A 9,073-nucleotide genomic window follows, 5' to 3' on the forward strand; every position below is an offset into this window, starting at 1 on the left:
TACTGGGCCGCGAGTGGAGCCACGCCGCGGGCCGCGGGCAGGCAAGTCTGGGGACCCCCGTTCCCAGAACTCCGACAGGTGTCTTCTTGTCCAAGAAAAATCGTCAAAAGTTTTCGTTCTGTTTGGACTCTGTTCGGTATTGATTTTCTATAGAAGACAAAAACAAGGAAAAAACAGCAACTGGCACTGGGCACTAGGTTAATAAGTTAGTTGCAAAAATGATATAAAATAACATCATAATGCATATAGAACATCCAAGATGGATAATATAATAGCATGGAACAAAAAAATTATAGATACGTTGGACACGTATCATTTCTTATCATCAATTTCATCCTTTCCCAAGATTAGGCAACATGTTCATGCTCAAGTTGCTTAAAATTCATAATTTGATTTCTAAGGGAAATAATTTTCGCGGGAGGAAAATACTTAGTAATAAAAGCATCTTTGCACTTATCCCAAGTATCAATACTATTTCGTGGCAAAGATGAAAACCAAAATTTTGCCCGATCCCCCAAAGAGAAAGGGAATAATTTTAGTTTCACAATATCATTGTCCACATCTTTTTTCTTTTGCATATCACACAATTCTACGAAACTATTTATATGCGGTGCGACATCCTCATTAGGATTACCGGAAAATTGCTCTTTCATAACAAGATTCAACAAAGCGGCATTAATATCATAAGACTCTGCACAAGAGGCGGGTGGAGCAATAGGAGTAGTAATAAAATCATTATTATTAGTATTAGAAAAATCTAACAATTTTGTACTTTCTTGAGACATCGTGGCTATGCAAACAAGATCACCAGCAAATAAAAGATCAAATAAGAAATGGAAAACAGAAAATATTTTTGTATTTTTGTAAAAACTTTAAGAAGTGGAGCAGATTAAAACGAGAGGCAAATGACAAATAAAGTATATATGAAAGGGTAAAGCTCTCCACTTTCCCTCCTATTGTCTCTCGTGATGAAACGGGTTACGAGAATGAGCTTCCTATGCAACCAATCTCATCAATATGGAGCTCCAATTTTTTTATTAAACCCACACATTATGTGGAGAATAAAAAGAAAAGACGGAGAAGCCAAGGTAAAAAGGTATCCATCCCAAATGACGTTGCTCCTATTATTATTATTATGCCTCATGAGAATGAATCAAAATAATTGTGGAAGATGATATAATTGGTGATGGTATTGATTCTGTCTTATGGCACAATGTCCGAAGAAACTATTAAAGATGATTTTGCTATGCCTATCACTCATTGTGATGATTATGATTGGGAAAATAATGATACTTCCTATAATATTGAAAATATTTTTGGCACCAACTTAGAAAATTGTGATGATAATATGTAATGACCCGAGTCTGATGAGATTCAACATCTCTGTCCTCACTGTGCTAGTCCCTGGATCGACTCACTAGCACACACAGTACATATGAATATCAGATAACAAGTGCATCATTTACTATAACGTATGATCCAGAATTTATAAAGTATTATAAACTGAATAGCACATGGCTAACTTATTCAATAATAATAGTGGAAAGGTAGCATAATAAACGACGAGTCCCATCAATGCCCACTGGAGAAAATGCTGAGTGAAGACTCGCGACCCTACTGTATCTCACTGATCATCTGAAAATCCTGCAACATGATAAGTTGCAGCCACAAGGGTCAATACATTGAATGCATTGGCAAATCACACAATATGATAAAGCAAACCTACATCCATAAGTAAAGTATATGACAAACAAAACACTCAAGTAAGTTTGGAGAAGAATGTCTTCACCTACCTCCACTAACTGAACTCACGACCGCCTCTAGTTTAATCACCCAAGATAACCCCAAAGATTCTAAGAAAACATAACAAGAACTTCAGAAGTATCTCAAGTGCGCTCTGTCAGTGGCGCATTCTCTAGGAACAATAGAGCGCTCTGCCAAGGACGCATTCACCTGATTTAAGTTCTGAAAACTACACCTCGCCTCAAGTGCGCTCTGTCAATGGCGCATTCTCTAGGGACAATAGAGCGCTCTGCTAGTGACGCATTCACCTGGTTAATAATCCCGAGCCTATGGCTATAAACACTCACCACTTTCATGGATCACTCGACACATGCCCGCGTCTACCATAGCAAGTTGATCACACCATCACATAATACAATCAATACCATAATATAACAACAGAGAACATACATATCAAACCAAGCACATGTCTTAGCATAAAAACCACACACGCATAGCAGAATATAGGATGAGCAAAATCAAAAGTGCAACCTTGCCTTGAACGGTGTTGAAGTACTCTAACGATTAAAATCCGATCCGCTTCACACTCCGGACAATCTATAAGATTAACGAAGGCACCGATAAATAAACCGTACTCACATAACACCACGAATAAAGTAAACAACAAGGAATTCAAATAAAAACTTAATTAACAGAACATATCAGTAGGTATACATTATCTACATGCTATTAGGATCACAATACAAAAAGAATCAACTAATTTTGGATCAACAGTTTGAAAGTTATGGCCTCCGGAAGGTTAAATTCAAATATGAGCAAATTCAAATTTAGAAGTTTCAAAAATTATATTGGATAGGTGTGCTGGATAGTGGGGATCATGATGAAGAATTTGGCATTGGTTTCATCAAATTTGGACAAACTATGCAAAAGTTATGAAGGTTTGAAAAACAGTAACAAATCTATTTTTGTTATAAAACAAAATACCTGACACGTAGCACACTATGATAGGCAAAAGCGTGTTTGCTGTTGCGGCCAACGGATGGACGGCCACTAAATAGTGCATACCGGTTCGAATAAAAAAACAGAACATAACTAATCCAGACCGTCGGAGGGAGATCGGACGGATGTGAATTGCTCACCGGAGAACAGAGGCTGGAGCGTCACCAGAGTTGGAGAAGAAGGGTGTGGGCGGCTCGGACTTGGAGCGTGCGGTCTCTGCAAAAACCTCCTGAGCTTAGGGACGACGGAACGAGGTGAGGAGAGACGTGGCGAACTAGAAAACGTCCACCGGGACGGCCGAGACTACCTCTCGTGTCGGCGACGTCTGGCTGGAGGAGTGGTTGCCGGCATCAAGCTTCAGGGCGGGCTCATAGCGCTCGCTACGGTGCTTCCCTGTGTGATATAGATGGTCAGGGAGACAGAGGAGATTGATGCGAAGAGCATAGAGGAGAAGGGATGTGCTGGGAACCTTCTGTGTCAACGGAATCGACTGAAGAGAGCTCCTACGGCAGCGCAGCTCCGGCCAGATCTGAGCGAGGCGAAACGGGCACATGAGAGAGGGATTTTGCCAAAAATCGACAGAAAGAGCAAGGGGATTATTTATAGAGTAGTTCCCGTGCGAGAGGGACGAGATCCAAGCCGAATCGGCGAGTATTTGGATCGGGGAGTGGTCTCCACGAAGAACACGGGAACGAGAGAGATGACATGTGGGTCAGGATGGTCAGCGGAGGAGAAAAAAAAAAGAACCAGCGGGGTGGGCTGCTCGCTGGGCTTCGGCCTGCTAGGTGATACTGCACTGCTCCAGCGCAGTGGGCGATGAATAGAAACGGGCTGCGCTGGGAGCCTAGATGAATAGTAAACTCTGGGAAAATATAATATTGTGCAGGAGGTGTAATTGGAGAAAACAAAATACCAAATGACTTCCAAAAAATACCGCAACACAGAGTAAAATATTATTACTACTATATAAACCGTGAACATTTTTTTACAACACAAATGCATTTTTGGAAATTATTTTATGCAATAGGAGCCTAGAAGAGCATTATAATAACAACTATAAAATAATTTTGAGCTTCTATACTTACCAAAATAGTTTCTGTAAACTCCAGATAATATCATTAACATTTTCCAAATATAATTTATAGGGGAGAAGTCATATTATCTCCACTCCAAATATTTTGCCTTGAGTTGGAAAACTCTTTAAATATTCAGAAAAATTCAAATAAGCATAAAAATCATGATGAAAAGTAATGATCCTATTAACATACCAAATCTGAAAATTTGGGATGTTACATAATAATTGTTATACTATTGGTGCTATTCATACTATTATTGATGAGAGTGATAATGCTTAGGATATGCCAAGGCACAAGCTTGGGGATGCTATGTTTGATGAGAATGACATGTTTGAGAATTTATTTGCTGTAATTACTGTTTGTCCCAAGCTTGGGCATGCTATGCTTGATAAAGATGATCTTTTTAGTCCCTCTACTTTGAATGATCAAATTTTTAATGATGGTTGCATGCCTCCTATTTATGATGATTGCAATATTTATGAAAGTGGGTTTGGAAGAGTGTTAACTTTAGATAATAATTATCCCACTATTTTGGAGGGTGTTGAATCTTATTATAATGATAATAGTGGATTTGGAGAGGTCATGACTTTATTTAGTAATGATTCCACTATCTTGGAAGAGGTTTCAATTGATTATGATGAGAACAAGGTTGCTACTTATGATGATTATTGTGATGACACGTATGTTATAAAAAATAGTGATGATCATTCTTATAAAACTTGTCATAATTATGATTACCTTTTTTGAACATTATCTTTTAATGTGGAACCAATTTATAGTATTCGAGTTTCATGTGATACTCCCATCACTATGGATGAGAATAAATTTGCTTATGTGGAGAGTAATAAAATTTATATGGTTGTGGATCATGAAAATAATGCTTTATGTGATAGTTATATTGTTGAATTCATTCATGATGCTACTAAAAGTTACTATGGGAGAGGAACATATGCTTTTACATATTGCAATAATATTAAGTTTCCTCTCTATGTGTTGAAAGTTTTGAAGTCGTGCTTGTTTTGCCTTCCTATGCTAGTTGATTCTTGTTCCCATAAATTGTTTGCTCATAATATACCTATGCATAGAAAGTGGGTTAGACTTAAATATGCTAGTCATATGCTTCATGATGCTCCCATTATGTTTCAATTCTTATCTTCTATGTGAGCATCATTGAAATCATCATGCCTAGCTAAAAAGGCATTAAAGAAAAACGCTTGTTGGGAGACAACCCAATACTTATACCTATGGGTTTTTTTTGTGTCCACATGATTAAGCTAATCATGTTTTATAGCTTTTGTTTCAATAAAGTGCCAGTGAAGCCTTTGGGATAGTGTGGATGGTAGTTGACTTGATTCTGTGAAAAAACAAAAACTTTTGTGCCCAGTTCTAGAATTTTGTAAATTCACAGAAACGTGATTTTGCTCTGAATTTTTATACGTAAGTGATATACAGATTCCCTATGTTGTCCTATTTTTTCATAATTTTTGGATCTACAGAAGTATGGTCATTATTCAGATCATTACAGACTGTTCTGTTTTTGACAAATTCTATTTTCAATGCATAGTTTGCTTGGTTTAGTGTTTCCATAGCTTATATTAAGTGACATAAATTGTGGAAATAATGGAGTACAGTAGGCATTATGTGGAAACAATTATTAATCTTGTATTTTACAGTACCAAAGTGCATGATTTGTTTTACTAGACTAACCCATCTCACGAAGTTCCGTTAAGTTTTGTGTGATTGAAGTTTTCAAGTTTTGGGTGAGATATCGATATGAGAAGAATGAAGAGTGGCAAGAACCTAAGCTTGGGGATGCCCAGGGCACACCAAGGTAATACTCAAGGAAGACCCAAGCAACTAAGCTTGGGGATGCCCAGGAAGGCCTCCCCTCTTTCGTCTTCAATATTATCGGTAACCTCACTTGGAGCTATATTTTTATTCATCACATGATATGTGTTTTGCTTGGAGCGTCATTTTCTTTTGTTAGGATTTGCTTGTTGTTTGAATAAAATACTTAAGATCTGAAATTCTTAGATGATAGAGAGTCTTCACATAGCTACTTAATTATTTAACTACTCATGGGTCTTCACTTATATCTTTTTGGAGTAGTTTGCCATTTACTCTCTTGATTCACTTATATCCTATGAGTAAATGGTTGAATGAATTGAATATCACAAATCTGAAATTATATATGTTTCATATGCTTATCCCATGTGGAGTAATGACTTCGCATATAAGAAGTATAGGTGGTAAAATTTATTTGAAAGTTATCAAACACAACATTGGTCACTTGAACAATTCATGAAAGAATATTGAAGGAAGAGAGATTTCACATATAAATATACTATCTTGGACATCTTCTATGATTGTGAGTCCCATTAATTATTTTCAAACTTGAGCAAATTAGTTGAAGTTGGACAAGGAAGACAACGTAATGAGTTATGTTTTTGTATATTTGTATAGAAGTTATATTATTATGGATCCTCCAACATGTGGTGCTTACTTAGGATCTTTTGCTAGCCTTCACCTGTACTAAATGGGAATACTGCTTGTGCATCCACTTCCTTAAACCCAAAGTTGTGCCATATGAGTCCACCATACCTACCTATATGCGGTATTTACCTGCCATTCCAAGTAAATTTGCATGTGCCAAACTCTAAATCTTCAAATAATAATATGTTTTGTATGCCCAAATCGCTCATGAAGCGACAGGGGGCGGTCAGTATCTTCCATGCTAGGTGGGTTATTCTCACGATGAGTGTTTATTCACTTGTCATTCACGAGAAAGTGGGTGGTAATTGGGATGCCCAGTCCTATGATCAAAATCAAAATCAAAATATAATAATGAAACAAAACTCCCCCGGGTCATTGTTGGTATGGAGGGCACCCGAGGATTCGACTCGCCATGGCTTGTGTTTGTTGGTGGAGGGGGATTAAAAACTTTACCTTTATGTTTTGGAACCGCCTATAATGTGTCTAGCATGGAAGATATTGGGAACTCTCGGTCGTTACGTTGACAATGAAAGCGTACCTCTCAAAATTATATTCATCTCTTTTTCAAAAGCTTCGAGCTCTAGCACCTTTGCAAATGTCTGCTTCCCTCTGCGAAGGGCCTATCTTTTACTTTTATGCAAGATTCAGTAGTATTCCTTCTCATTTCAACCTCAATTATTCTCTAGTTGGCAAGTATCATGTGGTGGGGAGAGATCCAGGCATATATGGCCATTCAAATATATTTGATCATGAATTATTATTGTTGCCAATTATCTATATGATAAATAAGTTGGGAGGCAAAACATTGAGCCCCTATCTTTCTCTGTGTTCGATGGATGCTATTTGTTCTAAAAATATGCTTTGAGTGTTAGCAATCATGGAAGACTATATGATAGTGGAGTATGTGGAATTTGCTAAATCAAAGCTCTTACATAGACCCTTCCTGAAAATAAGATGAATTGCAATTGTTTGATGACTAAAAACATAGTTTGTTTGTTTTCAAGAAAGTTTATGGTTTATACTTTAACATGTGAATAGCTTGCTACTTGATCATGAGAAGTTTTATGATAAGAGCTATTGTTTATGATATATAATGATGCTAGAAAAGGTGTTTTGAACTATCATTGATCAAACTTATGCACTATGCTAGCATTCACACTTCAGAAATTACTTCTTTTATCATTTACCTACTCGAGGACGAGCAGGAATTAAGCTTGGGGATGTTGATACGTCTCAAATGTATCTATAATTTATAAAGTATCCATGCCATGTTTACAACAATTTTATAAGGTTTTGGTATGATTTGAATAAAACTAACCCGGACTGACGATGTTGTCAACACAACTACCGTGGTGTCTTTTTTTGTGCAGAAATAAAAGTTCTCGGAATGGGCAGAAAATTTACGGTGATCATTTATGGAGCAGAAAAGACCCACGGAGCACCGGAGCTGGACCAGGAGGTGACCGAGGAGGCCACTAGCCTAGGGGTGCGCCTCCCAAGCTTGTGGGGCCCTCGTGCACCCCCTAACTTGATTCCAACTCCAAATACCCCTATATATACAGTAACCTCTGAAAAGAACCTAGATGAGAAGTTCCGCGGACGCAAGCCTCTGTAGCCACGAAAACCCAATCGGGACCCCGTTCTGGCACCCTGCCAGAGGGGGAAATCATCACCGGAGGCCATCTTCATCATCCCGGCAGCCACCATGATGATGAGGAGGGAGTAGTTCACCCTCGGGGCTGAGGGTATGTACTCGTAGCTATGTGTTTGATCTCCCTCTCTCGTGTTCTTGATTTGGCACGATCTTGATGTATCGCAAGCTTTGTTAATATATTTGGATCTTATGGTGTTCTTCCCTCTCTACCTTCTTGTGATGAATTGAGTCTTGCTCTTTAAGGTTTCGTTATGTTGGATTGAATATTGGATTTGGGAACACTTGAACACTTGATGTATGTCTTGCATATGTATACCCGTGGTGACAATAGGGTATTATATTGATTCAATTGATGTATGTTTTGGCACTCAACTCGCTGATTCTCGAGATGACATTGGGGTAATCTATGCATGGGGGTTGATGCACGTTTTCGTCCTACGTTCTTTGATAGAAACTTTTGGAGTGATTCTTTGTTGCATGTTGAGGGATTGTTATATGATCCAATCATGTTTTCATTGTTGAGAGATTTTGCACTAGTGAAAGTATGAACCCTAGGCCTTCTTTTCAAGCATTGCAATACCTTTTTTGCTCACTTTTGTTACTAGTTACCTTGATGTTTTTATATTTTCAGATTACAAAAACCTATATCTACTATCATTACTACACTTGTATCACCATCTCTTCGCCGAACTAGTGCACCTATACAATTTACCATTGTATTGGGTGTGTTGGGGACACAAGAGACTCTTTGTTATTTGGTTGCAAGGTTGTTTGAGAGAGACCATCTTCATCCTATGCCTCCCACGGATTGATAAACCTTAGGTCATCCACTTGAGGGAAATTTGCTACTGTCCTACAAAACTCTGCGCTTGGAGGCCCAACACAAGTCTACAAGAACAAGTTGTGTAGTAGACATCAAGCGGAGAAATCATGTGATGCCCCCGAGTACGCTTGAGCCCCGGGGCTCTACAATGTCTTTTTTTGGAAGGTTGGCAGGAGATGTGCCAAATTCATTGATCAGAAGAGGTAATACAAAAAACCTCCAAAAGAAGGAAAGCACATCAACAAAGACTAGTGAAAAATAAAAGAAAGAAAAAAAGGACCATGC

The 9,073-nt window shown here is 38.2% G+C and overlaps 1 long non-coding RNA gene across 1 annotated transcript; it reads right to left on the reverse strand.

The window, feature by feature from the left end:
• Positions 1–1,442: 1,442 nt before the first annotated feature.
• Positions 1,443–3,438, reverse strand: LOC123099962 (uncharacterized). The gene is made up of 5 exons (XR_006448316.1): positions 3,212–3,438; positions 3,050–3,135; positions 2,883–2,958; positions 2,275–2,340; positions 1,443–1,644 (listed from the first exon to the last, which is right to left on the reverse strand). It is a non-coding gene; the product is annotated as an uncharacterized lncRNA (long non-coding RNA).
• Between the last annotated feature and the right edge of the window lie 5,635 nt (positions 3,439–9,073).

This window comes from Triticum aestivum, chromosome 4D (assembly GCF_018294505.1).
Source record: "Triticum aestivum cultivar Chinese Spring chromosome 4D, IWGSC CS RefSeq v2.1, whole genome shotgun sequence".
NCBI lineage: Eukaryota > Viridiplantae > Streptophyta > Magnoliopsida > Poales > Poaceae > Triticum > Triticum aestivum.